Here is a 16,833-nt window from a genome sequence, read left to right as displayed (position 1 = left end):
AACAGACGAATTGTTGGCTATCCCTGCCGGAAATTACTGGCTGAAACAAAAAGTTCGGAATTAACTTTGAAGGCAAGGGATCGCTTTTGGAAGTTATTAGCTGCACATACATACAGATATACTGACATAAAAGGATGACATTTTAAAGCAGCACTAGTGCTTTTGGAGGAAACAACATGTTTGCCAGAAAGAATCTGGACTGTAGGAAGGACGGGGGGAAAAAAAATAAAAAAAAAAATAAAATAAAATAAAGCTTAGAGGGAAGCGAGTTGTTATCTTTGGTTATCTAGCTGTATGAGTGTTTTGGTCTTCATAAAGCTAGATAACCGAAAGTAAAAACTCCTTCAAGATCATCGTACAAGCGTGTGAAAATGAAAGACTGCTGCGAGACACAGTAAAAATCGGGAAGGGTCAGGAATGCTTATTGAATCTAACATTTTTACAGCTGAAGGTGAGACTGGAGGAAATTAAATGCCATACTTATTCCAAAATATGAAGCTGTCGCATGGCACAGGATGGATTTACCCGCTGCAGAGAGAACATGTTGCTGATGGTAAACAATATATGTGCAACTTCTGTTGTTGAATAAATAAATAAAGAGAAACCCAGAACAGTCAACGTTAAACCGGACTAAGAGGATATATATAATTTTTTTTTTTTTCCTGTTGGAAATCTATTGCGAAGTTTCATTTTGCAAAGTGATTCATTGCAATGAAATGGCCTTAAAAATAAAGATGGTAGTTGGTGACGATGAAGAGGTTATAGAGACTGCAGAATACGCTGAGCCTGCTGCTCGCAGCTTCCTGCACAGACAGGCAGAGGAGAACGCCTCGCAAGACCGTCCTGCTGTATTTGGGTACAGAGCTGACTACGGAACTGAGGGGTCAAAAAAAAAACAAAACAAAACAAACACAACCGAAAGAAGCAACAAACCAACCCCAAACCTTCTCTGTGTGCATCCGAAACAAAGCATCGAGGTTAATTTCAAATCATATGAAAGCAGGCTTTCAGAAAAAGTTTACACCGAAGTGCAGACAAGCTTAATAATTTATATCTACTTAGAACTCGGTGGAGCTGCACAGAGATGGAGAAAAAAAACCCTAATGGCCGATTTTTTACTCCTCTATTCAAAACGCGAGCATAGATGCTTCTCTGTTTCCTTGAGGGAGCTACTGAAGCAGAAAGACATGATGGAGACGAGATCGCCTCCCCCCGTCAAAGTGTGAAAAAAATGTTCTATGCCTTGCTCTGCACCTAGCATTGGAAATGAAAGTGACGTTTACTCCAAAACCCACGTGTTCGCCTCCTGTCTTTTTGTTTAAGGATGATCAGGTCTATCGTGGAAACAGCTCTGGCGTCCCATACCGAAATAATTAGGACGTATATAGACCTGACAAAAACACGGGGAGGAAGGGGGGAGGAAGGGGGGAGGGGAGGAGGTGGAGGAGCGGAGTGTCTGTCCTGCCTAATTGATTCCACTAAAGGACTAGCCGGAGATGTGAACGGCTGGGCGCTCCCATTCCCACGCTCGGGGCAGACGGCAGCGCCGTGTCCCGGCGCTGGGTGACAGACAGCCCTGCGGGGGCCGGGGCAAGCTCACCGCCGGCACCCGCCAGAGCACTGCCCACCCGCTGCCATCCCAGGAATGCCGGCGGAGGGACGGGGCTGCGGAGCACGGGACAAGGGTGGAACTTGCGCCCGGGTGGAACTTGCGCCCTTCGCCCGTGGAGGTCGCGGGGGGACGCCGGTGTCGGTCCCCACGGAGGAAGGGAAGGGCAGGGCAGGGCAGGGTGTCGGGACGCAAACAGTCCTGTGTTTTTAACTAATATTGTCCTTATAATTATGGCGGCTTGCTTAGGCGGCTCTCGCAGTGAAATTGAAGGGGATTCATTGCTCGGGGTAATATATTTCCTTTTGGACTTGACCTAAGCGTCTGTCCAGAGGCACCCTGGAATGTGATACTGAGTTAGTGACCGAACGTTCCCCAAGGCAGATTAAAATAAGATCAGTGATAAGGGAATGGGGCTCAGCAGTCTCCATCCGCTGGTGGGGCAAAACCTTCGAGTGCCGCTTGTTATAATTACTTAATTTTATTCTGTATTTTCACTTTGTTGTTGAACTGCTTATGAAAAAAGTTGTTTTGGGAATATTCACCTTCACGCCATACACTGCACTGTGAGAAGGCTGGAACAAGGAGCCAGCCAGCGTGTTCTGGAAGCAGCAGGCGCACTGTGTCGCTAAACCAAAGAATTTTGCCTCAAAAGTTACCCCATCCTCTCCGTAGCTGTTAAAATAGCCCTAGCTTCGGCCGGAGGGTCCCGCCGCTCCGGTTGCCGACAGTGCCGGCTGTGGACCCCGGCCAGGTTCTTTTAAGGTTAAACCTCAGTTTTGGGCGCTCTACACGTGCTCAGAGTTTTACTGCTGCAGCGCCCGGCGAGGGGAGCTGTGTTTGTTTACATCGGAACCGTGTTTCAGCCGCCAGGCTTTCACTGCAGGGCGCCCGCCTCTCGTTCAACTGCTCGTGTTTACCTAGAGCCATTGTCTGCTACAATTAACATCTACATGACAAAGTGCGCCGTCTCCTTTCTCAATGAGCTTCAATTAAGGCGATAAGCTGTTTTCTGGGGAAACCCCTTGTTTACTTAGCCATGAATGGGGTCAATTTGCTTAAGCTGTTGCTTGTGTTTTGGTCTTCGGTGTAAATTTGCGCAGGAAAACATCAGAGAAAAATAGCAGCATTATAATAGCGTGCTTGCCATTGTCATCTGAAATTGTTTTGTACCTTAATAATGTCACGTGATTATCAATCAATAAAATATGATTGGCTATTATTGCTATTATTACTATTACTGCTCTTAATCCTTCACTTCTCCACGGGCTAAGACCCCATTTCTCTGCACCTTTTCTCCTACACAGTAAACTTCTGACTTGGGGAAAGATATGTGGAAATGTGGTAGCAGGCCCTCAATTTTATGTTTTAACAGGCTCATGCAGCAAGTAACCAGGAAAGGTAATCCTTCCCTAGGAACCTCTTAGGTGTTGTTCCCTCAAAGCTTGTGTGGAAAATAAAGTCACTATATCAAACAAAGGAAAAGCTCTATGCAGCGGGAAGTGAAACCGAACCCAAACCCAGAATGTTGAACTATCAGTGGGCAGTTCACTCCAAGCCAGTTTTTGCACTGGAGGAGACCAGATCAAGTTTATTTAGCATGCCAGTGCATTGTAAAACAGTTGGAAGGTAGTTGCAGGTTGTGTGAGTATGCATGTTAACTAGCAGGGACTGGGGTTTATTCTTTGTGAAAAGAGAACAGCAGATTGCTGTGCAAGGCCAATGTTAAAAAGGCAGCTGAATTTAACACCATCTGGAAGAAAAGATCCCTTCACGACTTTCTCACACCGTCATACAAAACTAGTGTCTCTTGTTCTGAGCCCTTGTCTATGCAACCATGCAATACTGAGTCATTATACTTTTGCCGAGAGAAAATTTGAGAACACAATCTGGGCAACTGGTGAATGACCAAGTTTCATTATGCCCGCTTAAGTCGATTGAAATCTACGTCTAGAGCTATGAATGGCAGCATTGTTTTCCTCAGCGTGGCTGTACTAAATGTCAGCACAGTGTAAAGAAAAACTTGAAGTCTGCAAATAACTTACCAGATCTCAATTATAATATTTTCCCACACTAGAACTAATATCATTGCTAGTGCCTACAATGCATGAAATACAACCGAAATAAAAAGGCAGAGGAAAAAAATGAGTTCATTTACAAGTTATTTAAGCACTTAAATTTTCTTAAAATTAGTTCAGCACATAGAGTTAGATAATAATTTCCTGAAAATTTCAAGCAACCAAACTGCTTCTTATGAAATTGTAAAGAATAAATTGTGCAAACTAACTTGTACTTTGGAACGATTTTAACCCTCCAGCTTGGGACTGATAAAATATTAGTAGATAGTACAGTACACAGATAACCTTTTCTGAGTCTAGCAGACGATTTCTTCTGTAATGTTTAGCAGAAACGACACAGGCAAAGCATTGGGAAATGTATTTCCTCAGGTGCTGGAGGAAATCCACCAGGGCATCTCAGTGTCGACACAGGTACCAGAAGGGCAGATTTAATTTCTCTCAATTTTTAACTACTGCTTTTTTACCCTCACGTTATAATGGTTTATGTCATGAGCACTGTTCAGGTCAGTCCTCTGCTTAGGACTCATGCCCAGTGCAGACTCTGAAACAGGTCGAAGGCATGGTGAAGAGATGGTTGTGTGTGCTTTGTTAGAATGCCTGTGTTTTAACCCTAAGTGACCATGGTTCTGCCCTTGCTTCATAAAGAACGGTATAGTTCCTGGCATAAAAACTTGAAATGATGAGCAACTACCCTTGTGCTTAGAAACACATCCCTTCAGCAGCTCCACTTGCTGCATTTCCCAGCTGTTTCACCTGCAGCCTGTCCAGCTGCAGTGCTGGACACTGGGAATGCTGGTGCATGGGGCAGGCAGAGGACTGGTGGGCTAACAGGGCAGGCTTTGGTGCTAGATAAATTCTTTTGTGACTTTCTTATGCAGCCACTCGTGAATGAGGGGCAGCTGGGGCCATCTGGATCTGGAGCTGAAGCAGGGCAGCACAGGCAGGTGATGGGGAGGTTTAAAGAGAAGCCAGTCCTTCACCAGTCCTCTGCCTACTGTTCAAAACGTGGCAGCTGTTAGAGGAGGGAGATCCTCTCACCTACCAAAGAAGAGCTGTTTGTACAAACGGCCATATTTATGTGCACACCTCCTCTTACCTGAAGTTCCCACTAATATGCAGTAGCATAGGGTAGATTCATTATTTTTCTTTCAATTAAAATTGGTGTTGTGAAATATTTCATTTTGTAGAGAAGCCAATGACACAGTGCCTGTTAGTTAAGATCCCTTCCTTCCCATGTGAATTAAAAATTGTTTTCTGATTTATTTTTTTTCCTAGAAGGAGGAGTATATGTGCACAGCTGTCCCATAGAGATGTGATTTAAAAAGGCCATTTAAATTTTTAAAGCATACACCACTTCCAGAGATTTCTCACCCTGGAGTGAGCACATTTATTATCCCTTATGTCCTCCATTATTGTAATTTAGAAGAAAGAAAATGTCAGACTTTGACGATTAGATTTCCTGTTTAAACAGCAGGTGCATGAGGTAAATACTAGGGCATTTCTTATCGCCCCTTCTGCCTGTGGGAAAGGAGGAGACAGGAGCCCTTTGACTCCCTGTTGCTTGTCAATAGTAACTTGTTTTGCTCTTCCTGAGACTCTCACTTGTGTATAAACATACAATTATACATTTGTGTATGTATACATGTACATCCGTGGTTTGTGGTGTAAAGCTCAGGGTCAGAGCCTGACAGGGATGAGCTTGTGCCATCCACTTTGCAGAGATCAGGACTGACTCCGAGCTGCACAGCCTGATTTTGGGGATGCATGCACTGTAATGCAGTGGGAAGGGAATGTGGTGTTCAGTCTGCGTCTTTAAACTTAATGCTCAAAAACCTTTTCCCCCCCTAATTTCGTACAGCTAACGCTAATCCACGCTTGCGGGGGTGGGGAAGGGAGAGGAGAGGGGGCGGAAATTCCCCTGGCAAAGGAGGAGGCTGCGCTCTGCCCGCGGGTTCCCTGCCAGGCCGCCTGTCCCTCCACGGCTCCCCAAGCCGATCCTGCTGGTTCCAATCGCAGGCCAGCGCCACGGACAGGCAGCGACGCCGCCGAAGAGCATCCCCAGGGCCCGCAGCCCCAGCCCAGCCCAGGGGATGCTGCGGTCCAGCCGCCGGGCTCCGCTCCCGCTGCGGCGCTCCCGCTCCCTTTGGAGTTTCCCAGAAGAGCGGTGGCGGCGCGCATTGGGATGCGGCGGGATGCGGCGGTGCGTGAGCCCGTGCCTCTCCTCTTTCCGCTAGTAGCCAGCCGGTAGCCACCCCCGCCTCATCGCCCGTGCCCTCCCTCCGGCCGCGAGGCTGCATTACCGCTGTTAATTATCTCAAGCGGTAACCTCTAATTAGCGCTGCCCGCCGAGGAGCCGCCTCTGCCGGCAGCCAGCGCCCCCTTCCCCGCGTGTCCGAGGAACTGGGTTATTGTCGCCACTGATCCGCAGCGCCGGTGTGCTCCTCCGACCAGCGAGAGTCCAATTCGGGAAAAAAAAAATAAAATAAAAGGGGAAAAAAAAAAAGCCCACGTCTTAAGCAGTTACTAAAGCCACTTAACGACATCATGCATGGATATTTAAACTTGTTGTAAGTTGCAGAAAGGATTAAGAAATCATGCTGCGCGGGGCTAATGATACCATCTTGGCTCCGCAGCACTGTCAGGTGCAGCTCAACCCGCCCGCAGTGGTGGCTGCCCTGCAGTGTCAATTCGCAGCGACCGCTCTGCAAACGCCACTAAAAGGCTCTTTGGAGGGCCCTGCTGTCATTTCACACCCAAGGTGCTTTGCTGTTCATTTAAAAATCCATAACCACCTCCCTCTGAAATCTCTGTGCCTGGCCTACACCATAAAAGTACATTTTAAAAGTGGTTTGTGCTAGAATGGTAAGCACTTATCTTTAATGTAGGAAAAATCATGGGATGCACTGACTTCAGGAAAACGGAGCTTTTCCCTCCAGGTGTAAAAGCTTTGTTGCCATATTTCTCAGTTCCTTCAGCTTTTACTGAAATCTGAAGCACAGAATCATAGAGTGTCCTAAATTGGAAGGGACCCACAGGGATCATTGGAGTCCAGCTCCCGGAACTGCCCAAGATCCACACCACAGTGTTCACTCCTCCTAAACACCCATGATTTAAATATCAGTGCTGAAGTGTAATGTGATCTAGTGTGTGTAGTGTAAGCAGATCTTCTTTGCTTAATGTCTGCTATGATTTCAATGGTACTGTGGGGTGGGTGAGCAAGGTTGCAGAAGGAGCAAGATAAGCACACCAAGGTAATAAAGAAAGGAAGGAAGCTGCCACTGCACAGGAAGTTGTGATAAGGAATCACCTTCTGCTCAGCCTTTTGACCTCCAGTTTGTACCTCAGCATGGGGAAAGTAGAGGCCAGATCAAAACTGACTTTGTAAGTAAATGCATGTGAGAGACAGTCAGCAGTTTGTCTTCTTTCAGCAGAGTCTTAGAATAGTTTGTTGGGAAAAATTAATATTCTGTCCTTTGGGCCAAAACTTGGTAGGTCTATCTTTGACTCAAATAGGAGCAGCACTTCACCTTTTGAAAAAGAACGTATATAGTCTGAATGGTACCATATTTCCTTCAGAATAAACCCTGTGCCATTGAAAAGGGGCATGCAATAGTTATTTAACTACAGTTCTTAAAAATATGTGTCTGTTAATAATGCCAGTTGGCTGAAAGGGACATTAACATAAAAAATACTCCAGTATCATTGCCATGTAGAATACTATCATTAAGAAACAAAATTTTGGGGCATAATAAAATAACATAATTATCAGAATAACAGTACTGGTATAGTGTAGTTGGAATGTAACATACCACAACCTTGTATGAGAAGGCTGGAGTCAGTAACAGAAAACCTGCACAGCAAGGATGGTATCACACATATGCAGTTCCTCTCATCTAATTCAGCAGCAGTTGTGGTAGATCAGAATAGGTAAAATTAACTTGCTTTTCTATATCTATAGATATATGTATGTATATGAATTACTGTCTTCAGCTATTTTCTGTTACAGAAAGCAATTGCTGCTATAGCATCTCAGAATACACTCCAGGTGTGTAGGAAGGTACAGGCCAGTGGTGGTACAGGCTGAAACAGAGCCAGAGATAATTCTTCACTTTTTTTTCACTTTAGAAATTATTTTTCAAAATAGACCACTTCTCTATGGCTGTAATTGGTGTAAGCATACATTTGGGATATTCCTCTTCAGCTGAGTAACCAGGATTTCATGAGTTACCAGTATTTTACCAGTAAACATAAATGTATTGTCAGGAAATTTATGAATATTAATTTTATGTCTTCCTCTAAATTCCCATAATTCTCACATGGCTGGGCTCATCTAACAGCTATGTAGATCCTCTTTTATTTACATGGGCACAATTGGCATATGCAAACTCATAACTTTGAGTCTGGAAACCTGTGATCTGTGTCAGCATTTGCACCACTGTGAAATGAGTTCACTATGTTCCATTGTATCCTCTACCTCATTTGTACATGATGCTCATTATACACTCTACCTCATTTGTCTCCAAAAGCTCTTTTCCAGCTTAGTTTAGTGCTTCTCTGATTCTGCGCCTTCATGTGCTGAGGGAATATCCATGGTTAACACAATTCCATAATACAGATCCACAGTAACACAGTTACCAGGAGCGAGTCACCTCTGTCCCCAGTCTGTGAGTATTGACAGTACTGAAAACTTCAATTTCTTCCCTGCATTGTCCTTTACCACTGGTGATTAATGGGATAGACTAAACGACACAAAATCAAGTAACCATTTAATGATACTGTAATTAAATCAATATTTCCACAATAGCTGAAAGAGAGAGAGTCTGGGATGATATTGTAAATGATATTTAAATTTAAGTAGTCTTCCAGTCTTGTAGGAATAATACTTTATTTCCTATGGAATAATTTAATTCTTAGTCTGTGTTCAAATATTGTCTTTTGCTTAAAATAAAACTGAGAAAAGTGATTGCTTTCATCTTTTTTAAATGATTCATCATACACAGCTATGTGATATGTTATAACATCTTGCACAGCACTATACTATTAAGTTAATCAAATGCCCAGAGTCAATTATGCACATTCCTGGATGTCCTTCTGATATCTCTCCCAGCCCACTCGATTTTGGAGCACGATTATGTAAATTTTTTACCAATAAATAAATTACTATAATTGTAGTTGAAATACCACTGAAATTCATAAAACCATTGCATCTAAATAATATATTATGAATTACTTAATTATTTATCAAGACTAATTCAAAATAAGTGTAGGGAAAAGCATATATTTATTTTTAAAGAGCACCTTTTTTGCACCAGGTCAAAAAATGTTCCAGATATCAAAAATAAAAAAGAGAGAAGGAAACAAGCTACCTTCATTAAATGTAAGGAGTTTGTTTTGAGTTAATAATATTGCAACTATGGTGCCATAGCTATGGTTCATAGCTGTGAACTTGCTATCAGTTATAATGTGTTTTGGCTAATATATAGAATTTCTGTCAGTAGGAAGACAAGAAGGGAAGAGGATGAATATTTATAATATATTAATATAACATGTTAATATATTACATTTAGTATAATTATTATATATCTATAATATGATATACTATATATAGAATATATATTATATTATATTATATTATATTATATTATATTATATTATATTATATTATATTACATTACATTACATTACATTACATTACATTATATTATATTAGCTTTTATATAATTGATTGATTTAAAATAAATAGTATTCTAATATGGGTGAAAGGTGAATGTAGCAGTAAGAAAAGAACAGCAGTTTTAACTTATACTAAAGAGCATTGAAGAGATGGATATATCTTAGCTGCTATAAATTTAACAGGGAGTGTTAGAGATGCATCAGTAATTGAAAAACAAAAACAATGGGTAATGTCTGTTTTCAGGTCACTATTCAATGCTGAATGTGGAAAGCTTCAATAAGCAGCCTGGTGGTTATTAGAAACACTAGGCTGTCCATTTAGTCATACTTGCAAAAGAACTTTATTTTCAGTCTGATGACTGGTTCTAATCACCCTGTAGAAATCATCACAGGCATCATCAGATCTCAGTGTACACATAATAGTTTTTATTTTCCCTTTTCAGAAAAGACCTTTATCTGGCTGGTAATGAAATACAGGAGATTGATAGCAGAAAACCTGCAAAGGCATATTTACTGTACCAGATATAGTAAGCCCCATTTGGTGCATTAGCATTTAGCCATTTTATGTAAATTTAGTGAGAAAATGACTCCTGTATATGATTTAATATGCATCAGTGATAACTCATAATGTCCTCATATGAAGAAAGAAATTAAAAATTCATTAGAAAACTAGACTAGTGACACTACACGGTTAAAACATTATTGAAGCATATTTCAGTGTTTTGCTTACACTAGTGTTCTCATCATGGTGCCACCATTTCATGGCAAAGAACACAGAGGAGAAAACATCCAACTTAAAATGTCTGCTGGCACACATCACTGGATTTGTATGTCACTAAACAATGAACGGAGCATAGCCTTGAATACCAACTATTTAATTAGCACTTTTGCCAGCCATGCATAGAAAACAGCTCATTTACATGCATCATGCTTACTGATTATTCCCATAAAAATCTACTGGTTTTTTTAGGTGTATTTCACATTCCAGTATGCCAGCAAAAGGAAATCAAAACATCTGTTATTATTTTAAAAACCTTGAAATTCAGAAATCAAATTAAAACATGTAAAGACTTTATTTCTCTTGTAGGTATATTTTAATTACTTAATTTAACCTTAAGTGCGGCATTAAAGAATGGATACAACCAATAATTAAGAACCTGGAAGGATAACAGAAACCCTCTAACAGTCTGCAGGTTAATCAAAGGCTATTATTACAAACCTCTTGAACATACAGCTACACTTAATGACAAGTAGTGACTTGTAAGTGCTGCATCTGAAAGGTACAGCTCCTAAAAGCTGCTGATACACAATGCTGAAACATGGACATTCTCTCAGTGAAAGTCTCCATTTTGAGCATAAATGAGGTACATTTTTTTTTAATATTTCTGTCACTTTGAAAGAATGCTATTTTGAAGCGTTTTGCTTAGAAATATTTACTATTTTTTTCTCAGAAATATTTACTTGTTTTGCTTATGTCTCTCAACATCTGCAAAATGAATAGAGTATCATTGAAGAGATATGCCAGTTCATAGAAATGAGCGTCAGCCATTTGATCATGTCTTGCTAATAACCTACAAAATCCAGAAACATCCCTGGCTGTACACACAATAAACATAAGATACTGTATATAATGTAAAGGTTTAATTCCTCAGTGAAATTTAAAATGCTAATCCACTTTCACCTACAAAAAACTAAGCTTGCGTATATTTCTATGAGTGTTTCACAAGCAGTGTATACTGCAGTATCTGTAGGAATGTAGGCTATCAAATAAAGGCCTATCAAATAAAAAATATGGTGCACTCACCCCCAGTCATTGAGTCCAATCCTGTAAGGTCCCTGCTTTACAGGCAGTCTTTATTGTCTTATGGAGTCTTTAAATTCAGCATCTCCTACAATTAGGAGCTGCTGAAACAGTCTTAGGTTCATGCTATCATACATAAAATTGGTATTTCTCACAAATGGATAGTCTTCTCTATTTTCAGTTTTAAACTGGATTTTGATCTGGTTTTAATATGTTTTCATCCCTGTAGCTTAGCCTCCTCAGGGAAGGAGGGAGCCAAAGCCTGTGTCTAAATTGCCACTAGTTTCGATATAGTGTTAAAGACCACAGGATATTTGGATTCTCAGCTGCAAAATGATGAGTTCACCCAAAAATAAGGTAAAGAACATGTAATTTTAATGCTCTAATAATGAAGAAAAAATTAATTATATTCCCCTTCCCCTCCAAAAAAGCTTAAATAATTGCAGACACCTAAGTAATTTTAAGAAAATTTATTATCTAGGTCTATAAATACTGAATTTAAATCTGAATGTATTTATTTATTAATAACTTGGAGAGCAAAAAGAAACAACACATGTTACTATATTTGGAGATGCTATAAAGACTTGTGGGAAAAGTAAAAGAATAAGTATAATCAAGACAGGTTAGCAATATTTTCTGGAAGCATAGACAAAAGATTTAACATGTAAAAAAAAAATGCAATGAATATGTGAGTGAAAAAAATATCTGAAACACAAATAAATATTCAATAGATAGATATGCTGAGTAATAGAAAGAGGCCGAAAGGTGGAGAGGACAAGTTACAAGCATAAAATGTGATAAAAAAACAGACAAAGAAGAAATGGCAGCATTGCCTCATATGCACTATATTTTATAGCATCCTGTTGGGAACAGGATTTTGGCATAGGAATATTAGACTACCTAGAACATAACTTGCTGTTAAAAAAGACATATAATAAGTTAAACCAAGCAGATGCAGAGAAAAAAAAAAAGGGGAAAACTATTAATGGAACAGAACAGAGGCATTGCTTCAGAGGAAAAGCTTACAAGAAGTGACTAAGCTGACTGATGATCAAGGGAAATATGTGTGGCTGCTTGGATAAGGTATAATTCCAGCAACCAAAGGCTTGCATTGTGTTGGTCATTTTCTGTCTGGTCCACCCAGAGTTTTCTTTAGTGTTAACCAGAACCTGGCCAGTAAAACACAAAACACAGCATAAGGTGTGTGATGAGTTAGACGGAAAGGAAATAATGTTGGTTCTGTAACCTGATCCATTTAAACCCAGAGTGAAGAATACTCCAAAGAACTTATTGCAGGTTACAATCCTGAGTTCTTGAGAGAATTGGCTAAATCAGCTCCTAGATATTTTTTTCATCTATAAATTTTTATTATTAGATAGTTATTTGGTTCCAGGATGTTTTTGCCTAAGGCTAAATTTTCAAATAAAATGTTTTCTAAAGATAAATACGGGTAGTTAATCTGCATGCTGATTTTGAGGAGCATATATAATAGAGACTTCTTGTGATAGTGTTTGCTGCCCAGACACCATCACTGGAATAATAGGAATACTAATATTATCTTGAAATACAAATTTAAAAAATCAGAAATTGAAAGGTACTGAAGATGCCCAAGGTCTAATTATATTAGATATTGACACGTTCCTCCCAATTATTTGACATAGATAGATATCTACTGCCTTTGCCTTTTTTTCAGTTTCTGGTAACACAGTGTGTGAATTATTCCTTTCTGTGAGTCTGTGAAGTACAGTTATAACATACTGTATGTCATTATATTGTGGTCTATAGCAACATCTTTACAAATACAATGTATTTTAAATTTTTTATGTATGAGAGGGTTTGCACTGTCTTTTAAAGACACTTGCATCTTTCTACTGAAGTTAATGAATGATGCTGGTACTATTGCAAAGTGAAGATCTCTTTATGAATGTCTGCAGAAGGTTAAAATTACTGAGTGTCAAGTAATTTATAATTTATTGTCTTTGAGTAGACCCTGACAGAATACCAGCCAGGTTACTTTCAGAGGGACCTGTCCTGATCTCAACCTTAGCTTTCAGTCTGAACATGCCATCAAGGTGGTCCAGCCACCTTGTTCAGTATGAAGGACATAGTCCAGCCCACCAAATTCACGCACTTTGACAGTGGCTATGAGGGCTGATTTGGGGTCTCTGAGTTGTTCTCTACATTCTGCTGGCACCATCGCTGCTGTGTACCTTTTCTAGTTATACATATATCTATATATTTGTATCTGTCTTTATTTATACACACATATACATATGCACATATATATGTAAAATAAATAAATTATATGCAATAGAGATGATATTTTATGTACAATATAGATTGAAATACCAAGAGAGAGCTTACTCCAGTATAGAATTTCTTTGTGTCACTGGTTGCTAAATTAGAGGAAAAAAAAGGCCTTTCAAAAACAACATAATTTATATTATTTTAAAAAAGGAAATAAAAATGAAAAAAAGGAGCTGTCCACATTAAATCACAGGATCACAGTATCAAGAGAATTTTCTGAATTGGAAGGGAATCAATTTTAACATGTTTTTTTTCTTATAGTTTCCAACAGTAACTAGGCATGGCAAAGTCAGTGGGTTATCTCATGTTTTCTTATCATCATTTTTGCTCAAATACCGCCATGCCATTTCATGATGCCAGCTATATCTTGGTGCGTGCTAGATGTCACAAAGGGTTAGTGCAAGGATCTTCACAGGACCTGTCTCTTGCTGTTTTTCCACATTCCATTTCTTGTTTTCCTCCTCAGATATTCTGTGTTTGCTGTCTTTTCCTCCATACCAGTATAGAGGATGACTTTGCTGTCAGAAGTAAACAAAGACAGCAAACACATAGCTGCTAGCTTTGGGATGAAAGGCTTGCTGTCCTTCAGGAAAACTAAGTGAGAAGATGTTTCTGCAGTGGGGGCATCAGTGTTAGAAACCAGCCTTTACAAACCAGCACATTGTCTGACCTATTGACTTTAGTTGCCCCCAGAGGTGGTTAAAAGAATTAATTTGTATTTGTCATGATTTAAAATGAGAAGAGAATCAAAGAGGGTTTTTTTCTCCCCTCAGGTTTTCCAGCCCTGTTTTTTTTTTTAATAATAGCAATAACAATAAATAACAATAATTCATGCATTCTTGCAGTATTTCAATGAGGATTAAGGTTGTAAAGTTTGTTTTCTAGGGCCAGCCAAACAAATATGGTAGGGGATTGTGGAAGTAAGATTGTCAAAAAATAGCCCCATATAAATTATGTACGTCCAATTTCTCTGGTTGGTTCACTCTACCAAACAGCAGGAAAGGATATATATAGGTTACATACATATAGAGGAAAAAATGTGCAGTGATGAATACAATTAGAGGCTCTTAAGCCAGTCAGAATGTAAAGCATTGCAAAACTAAGAATAAACTTCAAACAGCAACTGAGTGTATCTGCACAGCAATTTACAAGAAGTTTTATTATAATTTTGCTGTGAAGACTTATTCTAAAGCATATTTGTGAAGTTTATTTCTCATAATCTAGATTATAGTTCCAGATAAATTTTAACTTTATATCATGGATTTGGATAGAAATGGATTATTACAACAAAGTTTGTAGAGTATAAAATATTAGTATTAAAATATTCCATAGATTGTAAATTTCAAGTAGTAATAAAAAAATATAAAATTACGGAATATTCTAAAATATCAAAATGTGATCTGTAGATCTTAACTTATAAATCAGGATTAAAACAAAACTCTTTTCCCATCTTTATTTGCAAAGATATTGAAAGTAATACAGCATCCTTACAAAATGCTTAGCATGTGTATATATGTATGTGAGGAATTATATGTGAAGCCTCATATGTTTACATTAATGTATAAGACATATTCATAGAGGGAGAGAAGGCACTTCATATATCAAATTCTTCATAAATTATTATTAATAATAAAATAAGGTACACTTGATTATGAAGCTCACTACTTGGAGGCTTTTATTATTTTTTTAAGCAGGATAATCTCTCAACTCTGTAACTGTCTTTCAGAAGACCTTGAGAGATTACCTTCCTTCTCCAAAATTATGTATCTTTTTAAAAGTCATCTTCTATATATTAAGAAAGCTTGAGGGAATTATTGTTCTTCCAAAATATTTTTCTTTTTAATTTGAAATTCTCCATGAAAGACCTAAATGTCCATCTTTTCACTGGGAAATTCATCATTTGCCATCATCTTGAGTCAACAGTGGGCACATACTGCAGGTACCTAACCTGGAGTTTATTTATTCATGGATAATTAAGGAGTATTCAGCATGACTTACAAATAAGGTGTTTAGTATCCTTTAACCAGTGAACATCTGCTATATTATTTTGCCAAAATGAGTCTTCTATTTCAATGTGGCCTCAAAGCACAGATATGCCTAAGAGCATTTTCAGCACTGCTTAGGAACCAGTTTGGATCTTGATTTTTTAACATTTTGAGTACTGGCAACTGCATTTTTTTTCCATGTTAGCTGCACATTCAGGTGACAACTCTCTCTTCACTATAGCAATTTGACAGCTAAGAGTATGATGACATTAGACAAGTAAAGAAGTTCAAAGCAGGGCAACTTGGAAAGCAAATAAATTGAATCAATTACACACAAACTTTTTTGCTTATTTTGAGAAGTCAGCTGATTTCAATAACTAAGGGATATTTTAAGGTGTCTTTGACTTTTGGATTGTGAGCTGCTAGATGCAAAGTTTTAACAGATTATTTAAGAAGATTATCAAAATCTAAATATTTATACTTGCAGTTCTAATATTTTGGTAGAGGTGAAATAGTTGTCCAACTTAGTGTAAAATTAAGAAGCCTTAGGGTCGGTGTTCTTCAGTTCAAGTATTCCCAGAAAGCAGAACCCCTGGTTTGCTTTGGCAGTCAACTGCTAGTTAAATAGACCATCTTCAGTAAGTTTCAAACATGTAAAAGCTTATGGAAGACTAACTTGTATGTCAGTGCCTCAGCCAATCAAATATCTTATTAAAATTTGCTGAAGCTTATCCTGAAATTCATTCCAGGGAAGTCTGGAGATCTTCTGAATAAAATCAATAAGTATTTGTCGTGGTTTTAAACCAGTAACTAAAAATTACTTATGTCGTGCTGTGAGACATGGATTAGAGCAAGAGCAAAACAGGCTTAGAACTTAAAAAGGAATCAAGAAAGTTTATTGACAAGCTACAAGAATAAGAACACCAGAATAAACTTCCAGAAAACCTTTTACCTCTCACTACTTAACATTCTCTTGTACACGTGACTACATAGAGACAAAAACTTTGGAAGTTTGGTGTTTAAAACAGTCCCAATTCCTGCTACAGTCTTTTCACCAGTCTTTGTAGAGAAATAGAAGTCTCCTTCTGCTGATCTATGGAGTTTCTCACAAGAAAACTATTTCTATTATAGCTTTCTATTTTTATGATGCCAGCTGCTCAGAACTCTTATCATCAGGATTCACTCCTCCCATTTTACATCACTCTGAGGTGTGTATGGGCCGTGAGTTTAGCAATGTCATTTTAAGGATGAGTTATTCAAAGACAAAAGTCTTTATCTGTCTCTGTGAGCTTCACTGGAAAACAGTTTTCTCATTGCCCCCCAAGGCTTCAAATCTCTGCTTCACTGTTCCAGCACTTCACTGTATCACAATTACTCTAC

General features: G+C 38.9%; 1 protein-coding gene across 2 annotated transcripts in view; it reads left to right on the top strand.

Annotated features, from left to right (window-relative positions):
- LOC111941547 (uncharacterized) overlaps positions 1 to 16,833 on the top strand; it is a 108,764-nt gene that overhangs the window by 14,833 nt on the left and 77,098 nt on the right. The gene's annotated exons all lie outside the window — the stretch shown is intronic.

Source organism: Cyanistes caeruleus, chromosome Z (assembly GCF_971803275.1).
Source record: "Cyanistes caeruleus chromosome Z, bCyaCae1.hap1.1, whole genome shotgun sequence".
In the NCBI taxonomy this organism is placed as follows: Eukaryota; Metazoa; Chordata; class Aves; order Passeriformes; family Paridae; genus Cyanistes; species Cyanistes caeruleus.
The sequence above is the reverse complement of the archived record's forward strand: the minus strand, read 5'-3'. Positions and strand labels throughout refer to the sequence as shown.